The sequence below is a fragment of the Artemia sp. Qi Xiang Cuo genome, chromosome 7 (genome assembly GCF_049724085.1).
Source record: "Artemia sp. Qi Xiang Cuo chromosome 7, ASM4972408v1, whole genome shotgun sequence".
Taxonomy (NCBI): Eukaryota; Metazoa; Arthropoda; class Branchiopoda; order Anostraca; family Artemiidae; genus Artemia; species Artemia sp. Qi Xiang Cuo.
In genome coordinates, this window is record NC_142800.1 from 25,918,642 (window position 1) to 25,932,873 (window position 14,232).

A 14,232-nucleotide genomic window follows, 5' to 3' on the forward strand; every position below is an offset into this window, starting at 1 on the left:
CTCTTGAAACATTCATCCCCAGGGAAAATTTACCTGCCGAAAAATCCTCCGTCAGATAATTCCCCCCCCCCCCCCAAAAAAAAGTATGCACACTTCCCAATAACAAATATTATATGCTGACAACGGGCAAATTTTATGACTTAAAGATTTCCGCAGGGGCTGTGGCGGGGGGGGGGGACATTTTATCTCCAAAGACATAGTTTTTTTGGCCGTTCCACTATGCTGAACAGAATGACTATTTCCAAATTCGGATCAGATGATTTTGAGAAAAAATGGGCTTTGGAGGGGGCCTAGTTGACCTCCAATCTTTTGGGTCACTTAAAAAGGCCACTAGATTTTTTATTTTCCACTTAAATGAACACGCTCTCGATATTCTAACACCACTTGGTCGATACGATCACCCCTGGGAAAAAAATAATAGAAAAATAAATAACTAAATAAACATGCATCTGTGATCTTTCTTCTGGCCAAAAAATACAAAATTCCACATTTTTGCAGATAGGAGCTTGAAACCTCTACAGTATGGTTCTTTGATACGCCGAATCTGATTATACGCATTTCATTAAGATTTTATTACTTTTAAGGGGTGTTTCCCCCTTTTTTCAATAATTGGGCAAAATTTCTCAGGCTCGTAGGCTGTACGAAAACAATGGTTTAATCCTGCTTTCTAGGCTATAATGAGAGAAAGGTTGAGATGGCCTGGGCACGTTCTGCGGATGAAGGATGAGAGATTGCTGAAGATTGTCCTTTTCGGCCAACCATCTTGGGCTAAATGGAAGGCAGGTCACCCGCGATTGGGGTGGGAAGATGTCATAAAGAAAGATTTAAAGAAAATAGGGAACTTCCTAGGGGGGGATAAGGGAGGAACGGGTGTAGCTGTGTTGGCCTCAGGTGGATTGGTGCCGCGGGGAGTTGTTAGTAGCCTACTAGTAGTAGCCTTTTATGGGTAAACTTAAGGAAACAAGTATATTTGGAATCAGCATAATAAGCCGATTCTTTTATTATATCTATTGGCATCAAAACTTGACTTTTAAGAGTTTCTGCTACTATTGACCTGGGTAGCTCCTTACTTACAGTTCGTTACCACGAATTGTTTGATATATTAAATCCGTATTAACGTCATGCTCTCTAATCCAGACCGAGGTTCATTCTTTTCAAAACCACAGACGTTAGATCCTCACCACACTTGTAATAAACTGAAATCAATGCACTTGGAAAGAAATAGCCAAAGTGCGGCTCCCCCAATAGAATTTTATATCTAAGCCTTAAAAAATATACCTTCTTTATGAAAAAATCTACTTTGTATCATTTCTGCCGTAAAGCCCGAGATTTAGGGGCTTTGGGCATTAACGACCTAAGCTTCCAGCCTGCCTCTCCCGTGTCTGTTTCCAGTTGCCGTAAGGTTGGATGACAGACTATCTTCCCCTGTAAAAAAGACACATCAGATGAAATGGTGACAATCATCGACGCCCTTTGTGACATCAGTGTCTCAGTAGGTTTATTGTTTTATCCTACCCATTTTGTTTGAGAATAAAAATGCTGCACCCAGGAGGTTGCCGAATAAAAAATTGCAGACGTCCCCTCATGGAGCCGAAACCTATTCCATAGTCGCCGTGCTTTCATGGTAACAAAGAGAGGACTATTCTAAATCCAGTCGTTAGTAGTATTAATCTATTCTGAGTAAGATTCAAAAACGTAAGCTGAGACATAAAAAAGGAAAATACTTTATTTTAGGCTAAATAACCAAAATTACTGAGATTCAGACAAAAATTTCTATAAAATTTATAATTTTGATAATTGAAAACATCGAAATTGAAAACACTGAATCATTGACTCCTACTGTATTTAAAGAAATGATTTCTCTGGGTATCTTAAAGGAGTCTTCAAAATTTTCAAAAGAAACCATTAAGCAATTTCAATTAAAGAGGTCAAAGAGATCCTTAGCTTTTCTTAACTCTTCTTTGAGCATTGCTTTCTTCTTTTTCAGTAATTCTAACTTTGCTACAAGTTCTTGACCCTCGATTTTTTTTCTTTTCCTGTAAGCTCGGGCGGCTTCCTTATTTCTATCTTTTTGACCTTTTGCGCATTCCTGGGGACAATATGAAGGCTCCCTTTTCACATTTTTTGTCTTGACAGAGGTCTTATCTCTTCCTTTCGATGTTTTTGCAAAGACCCTTGATCCCTTGGCTGCAGTGTCTATCTTATCTTCATAATCATTATCCTTTGGTGCATCCTGGTAATCTTTTAAAGAAAAGTTTATGTCATAAATTGGGACTGAGATCACAACCGAACCATCTTCGGTATTAGCCTGCGTTTGGGATGAACAGGAAAAAATGTCAACCATGTTTGAGTCTCGAGAAGCTTCCAAAGGAAATTGGAAATTCTGCTCTGGTAACCAAGCTGTTGATGAAATCTCTTCAGAATTTGGATATGAATGAGATTGACTGTATGCCTTGTCTAATTCTAAAATATCCCGTAAAATATCTCCTTTGCTTGCAACTACTGTTGTTCGACTCTCTAATATCCACTCTCTAATATCTCCACTCTCGAATATCTGATTTATACAACTTACATTCATATTTGTCTTTTCACTCTTATTGCTTAATCCAACGCTTTTGAAAATGAACTAAAATCTGCTGGCCTGTTTCCTGCTGTAAATGATTTTTGTTAGGCCCCGCCTACTTAAGAGCTTCTGCAGTGCTTGATGACGTCATTTTCGTTGGCTTTAATCCAAAATGACAGATAAATGGCGTCCTGCTATTTAGCTTTAGATTTTTAATGACGTCATCTTGGTCAGTTTTTTACGATTGTGGAATTTCGTTTTCTTTATAAACAAAATGTTGATAATGAGATTTAAGTCACCTTTTGCATACCAGGATGCTGTGATCAAATAAGATATCTTATTTTGGTTTGAGTCATCCTTTGGAAAATTATGTGCCATTTAGTAGGGATACATGGCTGTAAACAAAACATTTCTAGTTCCATAGAAACATTTCTATACTGCTAAATTCAAGTAGGCTACCAGAAAAAGAACTGGGACTTCTGATGAAAATACGGTAAAATTCTCGATTAGAGGCTTTTTCCTAGCTTTGCAAAAAGGAAAGATAGCGTAATTAGAATACAAAGATAGCAAAGATTGGTTTAGTTAGAAGATTAGACCTTTCAAGAGAATAGATTTATGTGCCAAGTTAGATTTTTCATCATCCTGCTTTGACCCCTCTTCTCTTTAAGAATGACTTTTATTTATTTAATTTATTTTTTTTTCTAAACTGGTTTTTGGTTTGTTTTGAAGTCGTACTTCAATACAGAATCTACAATTACCATCCTAGATCCTAGCTCCAATTTTTTTTAGGATGGCCTAAATCGGAGGTCACTGGTACTTCCAATAGCCCTTCCCCTGGGTGGAAGGGCTTTCAGCTTTTTAGCGGAAAGTAAGCAGGTTATACATTATTGGCACCAAAACCAGGCAAGGATTTCCAGTGTGTATGATTAAAGAACCACAATTGATTCCGTGGTTTCAGTCCCACCATTTATCTTTTTTTTTTTTTTTTTTTTTTCTATTTTTTTTTTTTTTTTTTTTTTGAAGAAAGGCATATCGCACATAGTTTAAAGTAGAATCAAGTACGTTGCTGCAACAACTATTCTTAAATACTTTCCTTGCTATTTTCATATATCAAATTAACATATAAATAAGTAAAATATATAAGGAGCGACCCGGCTCAATAGTAACAGAAACTCTAAAAAGCAGAATTTTGATGCCAATATAGATATATTAAAATAATCGGATTATTATGTTGATTCCAAATATATATGTTTCATTAAGTTTCGCTTTACCCATAAAGGGCCACTACTACTACTAACAACTCACCGCAGCCCCAAGCTGCTTGAGGCCAACACAGCTACGCACGCTCACATCCCAACCGCAGACGACCTGCCTTCCGTTTAGCCCCAGACGGTTGGGCAAAAAGTACAATCTTCGGCAATCTGCCATCCTTCATCCGCATGAAGAGAGTAGCTTTTATTTTTATTTTTCTTTATTATTGTGACGAGTACTGTAATTTGTTAATCTTGTATATTATTTGTGTACATGGCCACATTTTGGCTTGGAATTCACGTTATCGTATCTTATCTTATCTTATAGCCCTAGAAAGCGGGATTGAACTTCACTTTTCGTACAGCCTAAAAGCCTGAGAAATTTTGCCCAATTTTCAAAAAAAAGGGGGAAACCCACCTTAAAAGTAACATAAACTTAATGAAAACCTTATCAGATTCGGCTTATCAGAGAGATATACTGTAGAGGTTTCAAGCTCTTATCTGCAAAAATATGGAATTTTACATCTTTTGTCAGAAGAAAGATCATGGATGCGTGTTAAATTTTTTTTCCAGGGTTGATTGTATCGACCTAATGGGGCTGGAATATCGAGAGACGGCTCATTCAAGTGGAAATTAAAAGTTCTAGTTCCCTTTTTATGTAACCCAAACGATTGGAGGGCAACTAGGCCCCGTCCCACGCCCATTTTTTCTCAAAATCGTCTGATCAAAATTTTGAAATAGTCATTTTGTTCAGCATAGTGTTAAGGCAGATAAGCTATACCTTTGGAGATAAAATATCCCTCCAGCCCCTGCGGAAAAGCATTTAAGTCATAAAATTTGCCCTTTGTCTACGTATAGTATTTGTTATTGGCAAGTGTGCATACATTTTTCGGGCGGAGAGGGGGTGGATTTTCTGCTGGAGGGATTTTCTGTGGGGATAATTTTCCATGGGGAGGGAAGTTTCTAGGGGGGTGAACTTTTCAGGGGAAATTTCACGCTGGGGCAATTTGCCTGGAATTCCTATATGAAATTATGCTGGTGTCTTGCCTTCTCTTTGCCGACTCAATTTTACTCGTGGAGATGTTAAGGGTAATTGTCTGGGGTAAAATTTCACCAGGATTAAATTGTCTAGGGAATATTTCATCGGGGGGGGGAGGATTTTCCGTGGAGGTGGAGTAGCCAGGTGCTAGCTGTTATTGGACTTTGTGATCTTCATCCGTATCTCTCCATGTTAAATTGCCCATATCCTATGGTTGAGTCAAATATATAATTTTTTAACAAAATAAAACGTTGGAACAAAGTCATAGTATAGTGGCATCAAGTTATAGTTCAACTAATAAATGAGCAAACTTTACGCATCATGCAGATTTTACTAAATTTAAATTAATGTTTTTATTATTATTAACTTATTGCAGTAATTAACTTATAATGATTGACTTAATTGCAGTATTAACTTTAATACAAATATGTCTAGATTCGAAAGAGACTAGTGCTACAAGTTACACTAGAGAACAAAAATAAACCTTTAGATAAATTGAACATTCTGACGAAATGAAGACAAAATCTACTGTTTGAAGACACATGAATTTCGATCTTTTCACCTAGAGGCTCAGTCTATCTCCCCTTTACAAAATAGTGCTGGTGAATTAGTAGTCTGTCAGAAAAGGTAAGTTACATTGTGAACGTTATGATTGCTGCTGACAAGGGTGTATCCAGGATTTTTATTCGAGTAAGGAGGTAACAAAAAAACTTTACAAAGCATATTAAAAATTTGTTGATATAGATTTTGTTTCTTTTTATACGAGTCGGACAAAAATTTCGGAGTTGCGGTTCAAATCCGGTCCCCCTCCCGCTGGATACGGCCATGGCTGCTGATTATTAATAAGGTCTTAGACCAAACTAGCAATACACACTTAGGATGAAGACAGCCTTTGGAAATAACGTTAACAAAAGCTAAATAGCAAAAACATGCACTTATAGTACTGGTACGACTACACGGTAGGTTTCTATATTTGAATTCTTATTATCGCTTGTCTTCTAACCGTAGACAATGTAACCCTCTTGTTGATGTCATGGTGTGACCATGGGTTTAATACAGCTGCCCTGGGAAAATACAATTTTTTATAAGCTTGTAGTTTTAAGAAAAATAAACTTTGAGCAAATTTTGAAGCCGGATCCCGGCACCTCTACGTGGTCTGGCATGTATATATTGATTCTCATTATCCCTTGTCTTCTAACTGCAGACAATATGAGCCTCATCTTGATGTCCTGGCGTCACCACCATGGCGATGGCGATAAAACCACCATGGGAAAAACACAAATTCTTCCTAAAATTTGTGACCTATTAGATTGTTTTAGTGGCCAGAAATGTTAATATGCTAGTGAAAAAAAAAACTATGTATCCGATTTTGAGGCCGGGCCCTGGCACTCAGCTTGTCGCAGGCTTGTATAAATTGATTCTCGCAGTAAGTAGCAATCTCCAAATAAGTCAGCTTTGTTTGCTGCTCTTTCCTAGGGAAAATAGCGGGTTCCCCAGGGAATGCATGTAACGTTGAAGAGTTCCAATGACTTGCAATCAGCAGTTGTATATTCTATGGTATCTTTGTAGGTTTTTACTGGGATTTGCGTCACATTTTGCTGATGTCGAAGATTATGATGGTGTTGTTCTTATAACTTAATAATTCTTCCTTCTTCATTTTCATTTTTGACTCGTTCTGATTTTTGCTGTCGCTTGTCTTCTAACAGCACAGCTTTTTGTTCTTCACTCCATTGCTGACCCGCTCTGCATGCGATAGCGAGTAAATAAATATCAGGACTTTTCAAAAATGAAGTGAAGAACAAAAAATTATAATATCAGAAGACAAGCTACTGCGAAGTTCAAAACGAGTTAGAAATAAAAGTAAAGAATAAACAAACGTTACGTCAGAAGAAAAACGTCATCACAATCTTCGACGCCAACAAAATGTGGCACTAAACCCAGCACAAACCTAAAAAGATTCCTTAAACTACGTAACTCTTAATTGCAAATAATTTGAACCCTTAAACATTATATGATTTTTCAGTAGAGCCCTCTATTATCCTGAGGAAAGAGTAGAAAACAAAGGTGGCTCATTTGGAGGTTCCTGCTTATAACGAGAATGAATGTATACAAGTTTGCCGCATGCCGAGTAAAACTGGCATAATGACATTACTGGCTACAAAATTCGATCTAAATAGGTCATAACTTTAAGGAATAACTCGTATTTTTCTCACTGTGGTTGCATCGAGCCTATGGTGACGCCTTGACATCAAGAAGAAGTTCACATTGTCTGCGTTTAGAAGACAAATGACAGCGAGAATTTATATAAAAAAAAACACTTTCTGCTTTCTACATTTTTTCTACATAATATTGGTCATATTCCTTTGCTATTATCCCGTTGCTCCTTATTTAGAAATTAAATAAAAAAAAACAAGTTTTTTAAACTGAAAGTAAGGAGCGACATTAAAACTTAAAACGAACAGAAATTATTCCGTATATGAAAGGGGCTGTCCCCTCCTCAACCCCTCACACTTTACGCTAAAGTTTTTTATCGTTTAAAAAAAAAAAGTTGTGAGACAGAGTCAAACTTTAGCGTAAAGAGCGAGGCGTTGAGGAGGGGACAGCCCCTTTAATATACGGAATAATTTCTGTTCGTTTTAAGTTTTAATGTCGCTTCTTACTTCCAATTTAAAAAACTTGTTTTTTTTATTTAATTTCTGATCGTTTTTTAGTTAATGCAGCTTTTATTTTGGCTCACCGTCATTGAATAAGTAAACAAAATTTGCGTAAAAATTTTACTTTTCTTTTGCTAAATGGCTGTCTCTAAATTTGGTGCTGACGTAATTTACAAATTAACTTACGTAACGAACTTCTATATTCGTATATTTTTCTTCTGACAAAAAATACAAAGTTGCAGATTTTTGCAGATATGAGCTTGAAACCTATGTTATAGGGTTTTCTGATACGCTGAATCTGACGGTGTGATTTTCATTAAAATTCTTTCACTTTTAGGGAATGTTTTCCCCCTCTTTAAAAATCAGGTACATTTTCTCAGGCTCGTAGCCTTTGATGAGTAATACTAAACTTAATAAAATTCATATATTTAGAATCAGCATAATACGCCCATTCTCTTGATACTTTTATTAACATCAAAGTTCCATTTTTGAAAGTTTCGCTAACTATTGATCCGTATCGCTTGTTTTTTTTATTGTTTTTTTTATTACGTGTATGTTCTTGAATATATGAGGGGGCTCTCCCCTTAGTCAATACCACGGTCTTTACGCTAAAAGTTAAAAAAATTTTTTAATTCACAAGCCCCTGAATCATAAAGGCCGTTTAATTAGAATAGATAGCTCTTTTGAAAGCACTACAAAAACTGTAGCGTAAAGCACCGGCGGATCTAGAGGAAAATCTTGGGGGGGGCCGCGCCGGACACAGGGCGCCAAAAACTGATTATACAGGACTAATTTGATAGCTCTTTATTTATATGAAAACACTGCCAAATATGCTCATAAAGGTAAAATGTAGCAAAAGAAAATAAAAACAGTACCACACTACACAACTAAACTCAATCGGCGAGCTTTTCTGAGAGCGAACATATCGATAGCATCGTCTGTTTTCGGCAGTTCGTCTCTGTAAGTCTGCATGAGTAGTAGAGCCTCCAACCTCTCTTCAGTCATCGTGCTTCGTATTGATGAACATGTCCTGTCAATCTTTGAAAACATTCGTTCTGCTTCACAGGTTGACACAGGAAGCATCGTGAGAATTGTCAACAATGCGAAGATGTTGGGAAATACATTTTCCTGACAACTGTTCAGCGCTGAAATAGCTGTTTTCGGTTTTTGCACGGTTTCCTTAGACCAATACTTGTTCCAAATCTCGAACTCGGTTTTAACGTCTATCTCCGTACCCACGAGCAGCTCCTTGTACTTTTCGTACCCTGGCTGAACGTCCTCCCAGCGTTTGCCATTAACCACAGCCGGGATCAAAGCTGAAAGTTTTGCAGCATTCGTAAAATGGCAGCTGAACCGCTCCGTAAAATCAAGCAGCATGGCGTCCAGGGCTGGAATAAATGCCGCCATCCTATAATGACTTTCTGGATCCATCTTGGGTACCCCGGCCCGGTATGTAGAACGTGAAGCTATGCGTGGCTGCGTTACCTTGATGGTAGCATCAATCTTTTCGGCCATTTTCAGAAGATCTTCGTAAAGCAGTCTGAATTTGGTTTCGGCATGTGATCGCATTTCTTCCAGCATTGCCTTCACGCTGCTAATGAGGGACAAGGCTCTCACGAGGTCACCATCCTTCTGTTGTAGTGACTCGGCCAAAGGTTTCATGATCGACGAAAACGAATTCAGGCAAACCAGTCCTACGAGTGTATCTGATTTTTCAATGCAGGATCGTAATGCATAAGCTCTGCTACTTGCCTCTCGATCGTGCCATCCTTCCATCTCCTGCAGAGCAGAAACGATCGACGGAAGGGAGTCCCAAAACCTGCTGATTGCTTCGTGTCTCTCTACAAATCTCGTGGTACAAAGACTGACGAGTGTCTCTGTTTTAGCTTTGTCCGCGATAAGATGCTTTTTTAGAAGTCTTGTTCTCTTGGCACTTGAGCTGAAGTGAGAAATTGTGTCTCGAACAACGTCTTGGGCATTGCGCAGAATGGGAACTGAAACTATCTTTGAACATGAGAGATTTGTGGCATGGCTCGCACAGTGGAAGTAATCTGCCAGTTCACACTGGCGTTTAACTTCAGCAGCAGCACCATTTGTCAAGCTTGCCATGCTAGCAGCTTTGTCGTATCCTTGACCAACGCACTTTGACAAATCCAGATTTGACTTCCTGACCTCACTCAACAGCAGCTTCCCGAGGCTCTTGCCGTCTAGCTTCTCTTTGATGCTTCTACCGTCGTCACTTTCCTCATCTCCAGCGAGTCTTGACAGGGTTTGAAAGGCATCGACAACTGCAAAAGGATCTTCTCGAATCACGTATCCCTGCTCGGTTTTACACACATAACGACAAACAATGACCATCAGCTCCCTGGTCTGCCTGTCTGTTGACTCGTCCGCAAGAAGACACCAAACCGTTGTTTTGTTTGCTTTTCTCACTACTTCGGTTTTTATCATTTCCCCAATTGTTCCAATCAGTTCATTCTGGATCTGTTTACTCGTATATTTGGCGTTGCTCGGTGCATTTTCAAGTAAATTTTTAAGTTGCGAGTCTCCACTCTGAATCCGATACCGAAGTAGGTGGCGGAAATTCCCGTCGTTTACTGCTGTAATGACATCAGAGTCTTGGATATCAAGTTTGCCATCATCACGGTGGCCACGAAGGGGGATATTCTGTGCCCCACAAAGCTTGACAGTTTCAACAACGCTTCTCAAGAGTGCACGGTTCTGCTGTATTTGCTTGACCCTTTCACAGTCCAGAGCATTCCTGATATCTTGATCTTGACTACCGCGCTGAAACGTTGTTAGCAGCGCGGCAGCTTTTTCCTGGCAGTGTTTGTGAAACTGTGCTTCAGCATGGTTTTTCAGCGCACCACCTTTCCCGGTAAGTTTCGAATAGTCTTTTAGCGGTTTCAAGACCAACTTTCCCATTTTTTGCCCTCCGCCGCCTCCAGATAAAGCCGACCATCCTCCTCCGCTTTCGTTGGTCCTCATCAAAACACAAACACTGCACCAAAGGCCTTCGTGGTCTGGATGACGACTCACTGTGAGCCAAGGATACCGGGCAAGATGTTCGGTATTCAAGCGACGCTTGACTTCGCCACCTTTTCTCTTTTGTGTCGAGACTGGAAGATCAGATTGGTTCTTCGGCTTCCACCTTTCGTTCATAAAAAACATAATTTCGCCAGAAGACAACTGATTTCGCTCTTTCAGCGCTACTGCAATACCAAAGTCATTCGACGGCGTGAAGTCAGTTTCAGGCGAACAAATAGCGCTTTGATTCGGCTGCGGGTGCGGGGACTGTGAAATCAGTGTTGGGCTATGTACCACCAAGGTTTGAGTACTGCTTCTTGATCCTTCAGTCAGCTGATCAGTGTGTGTCGTTTCGCCGAAGTTTGTTATGAAGGCCGTCTGTGAAGTGGATGGAGTTGTTGGTGACAGTTCGTTCTCCTGGCTGAATGCGTTTTTGTGTATTCCGACCGTCGACTCAGAGTGGGCATCAGAAGTTGCCGTCGTCTCAACATCTAACAAAAAAAGTTTCTCTTTTAAAGTTTGCACAAGACATTTATTGTAAACGTATATACACTTTGTATAATGGCTTGCTTTAGTAGATTTAACTCTCAACATGGTGAAGGCAGAATTGGAACTAAATTTGAAAATAAACTGAATCAGCAACATTAACTTTAAACTCCCCCAACAATCTTGAACTTTCATACCCCATAACTATTTCTAGGAAACCCGGACTTTAAAATAAAATACCACCCTAAACATCACTAATTTAATTTGCAACCCCAAGAACCGATCCCCGACATATGCTAACAAATATTTTTCAAGAGCTGAAACCCGAAACAATTATCACCAAAGTTTACAAGGCTAAAGAGAGAGCTTTAACTGCAAGAATTTGAAAGATAATTTCAGAGCTGACACAGTGTGTCGGTAAAAATACTGCTTTAAGCCAATATCATAACCGTCAGGCGAGACGAGTGGGCTGGTAAAAATCAGGTCAAACGCTTCGGACAAATTGCATACGAAGAACACTGTACAAGAGGGACCGTATGCAATATATAACAACAAAAGCAGCTGGTACGCGATGAAGCTTGACGAATGAGCCTTATCAGGAAAGCTATCCGACAATGGGCTAAAGCTATAAATTAGACGTGTTGATACCCACTTTAAACGACACTCCTTCCTTATTGTTCTATCTTTAAAAGCTTACCTTTAATCTGATCTTTCTTGGCAAAATAATCAGAGATGTCCCTCGATCCTTTACGGCTTTCCGCCATCATTCTTTGTTTCTTCTCTGTTCTATATTCATGCCCTGATTTTTTTTTTCCGATCCATTCTAAATGCGTTTCCGTCTAACTGGTCTAACACACGGAGCAAAAATACTCCGAAGGCAGTGGCAGGGTCGCTCGCGCCTAGCCTCCCGCCGGTTGGATCTAACCACCCACGCAACTCCCCAAAGACATGCGTTTCTCGTAAGCATTCACAAAATGTTTTGCTCGTTTAGCACGTCCCAAAAATAAACCCAATAATCATGATTCGTGCAGTGTCGGATTTGAACTTTAGATAATGTGATAAAAAGAAAGTAAAAAATGACGGCGTATCCGATTTTTTTTTTTAGCGTCGGCCTTAGTTGAATCATTCACAAAAAAGGGTCGTTTGCACGATGGATGAGAGGGCGCCAGAAAATCTTGGGGGGGGGGGCCCCGGGCCCCCCCCCCCCCCCCCCCTGGATCCGCCGCTGTCGTAAAGAGCGAGGTATTGACTTGGGGGAGAACCCCCTCATATACGTAATAATTTCTGTTCATTTTAAGTTCTAATGTTGCTTCTTACTTTCAGTTGAAAAAACTTGTTTTATTTAATTTAATTTTTGATCGTTTTTTAAATAATGCTTGGAAATCCGGCGCCCCCTTCATAGAAATGTCCCTTACCCCAAAGAAACATCCTCCATGGAAAGATTCTCCCAAGTAACAAATTTTTGTAGATAGGAACTTGAAACCTCTACAGTAGGGTTATCTGATACGCTGAATATGATGATGTGAATTTCATTAAGGTTCTATAACTGTTAGGGGGCCTTTCCCCCTTTTTTTGAAAATCAGCCAAATATTCTCAGGCACTTAAGTTCTGATGGGTAAGATCAAACTTGATGAAATTTATATATTTGAACTCAGAAATAGAGTCTGATTCTTTTGATGTATCTATTGGTACCAAAATTCCGTTTTTTAGAGTTTCGGTTACCATTGAGCCGGGTCGCTCCTTACTTACAGTTCGTTACCACTAACTGTTTGATAATAAGTTTTCTGGGATATTTGTTATTCATTAGTAGGGACCATTTTGGTCTTAACACTTGTATATTGATTATTATATTTATATCTATGTTCATATAAAAAATTTGGTTCTAGGCGTCTAACCCCGCCCCGCCCCAGGTGATTACCTCCCCCAGGATAAATAGAAGTTTGAATAAGGATAAAATCCTTTTAATAGACAGTTTTTCACAAACAGTGATAAAATTTAACAAAAAATACTAAATATTTCGGTCACATATGTAGTGACCGTCATCAGTAGTAAAACTAAACTAGAACAATTAAAAACAATAGTCTATATACGAAATAAAATAAAACTACATATTGGTACGGTCACTGCATAAGTGACCGAAATATTTAGTATTTTTTGTGAAATTTTTATCACTTTGTGAAACACGGTCTATTAGAAGGATTTTATCCCTATTTGAACTTTTATTTATCGTCATGGAAAGGCATTGTGGTCTCCGAAATTATCTAGCCCCCCCCCCCCCCGGTGGAAAATATACCCCCGGAAAATATCCCCCGTGGAAAATAAGGCTTTCCAAATTTGAGAATTTTATTTGAGTTTTATTTTTTTATTGCCGTAGGGAGAAGGAATTTTTGTACTTGTGTATTATGTACCACTCACTCAAGTTTATGCTGTGTAAAATTCGAGAACACGCCGGTTTTTTTGTTAGTTTCTTCGTTACTTTAGAAATAAATTTGGGCTAAAGATTTGCAAATTAGGGGGAGAGAGGTAAAGTATAGTGGGTCTACATGCAAAATGTGTTTGGTACAATTATCTTGCATTTTAAATAGATAGATAGATAAGTGTATTTTAAAGCCAAATATACGGCCATGAACACAGTAAAATAACATAAATGAAAGGCCCAAATAACAGAAACTTTGATCAGCGATCATCATAAAACACTTAAATGAAACATGAAACACTACATTAACCTAATAATAGTACTTAATACTTGGAAAAACGGTCATTTAAAAAAAAACCCTTCACACTTGGAAACAACACTTGAAATATTACATTTACTTTATACTGGGATTATTTCCAGATACCTCGCTATTCTTCTATAATTTTTTAGTGGTCATATACCTAGAAATAATTGTTTTCTGACTTCAAACTATCCAAATAGTTTACCTCCCGGTAAATAAAGCCTGGAAAATACCCCTCCCCCCCGTGGAAAAAAAATGAAAGGCACAAATAACATAAGCTTTGATCAGCGATCATCATAAAACACTTTAATGAAACACTGCATTAGCCTAATAATACTACTTAATACTTGTAAAACGGTCATTAAAAAAAAACACTTAACACTTGAAAAAAAAAACACTTAAATGAAATATTACATTTCTTTATGCTGGATTTTTTTTCTTTTTTTTTAGTTAATAATATTTCCCAATAACTCGCTATGCTTCTGTAGTTTTTTAA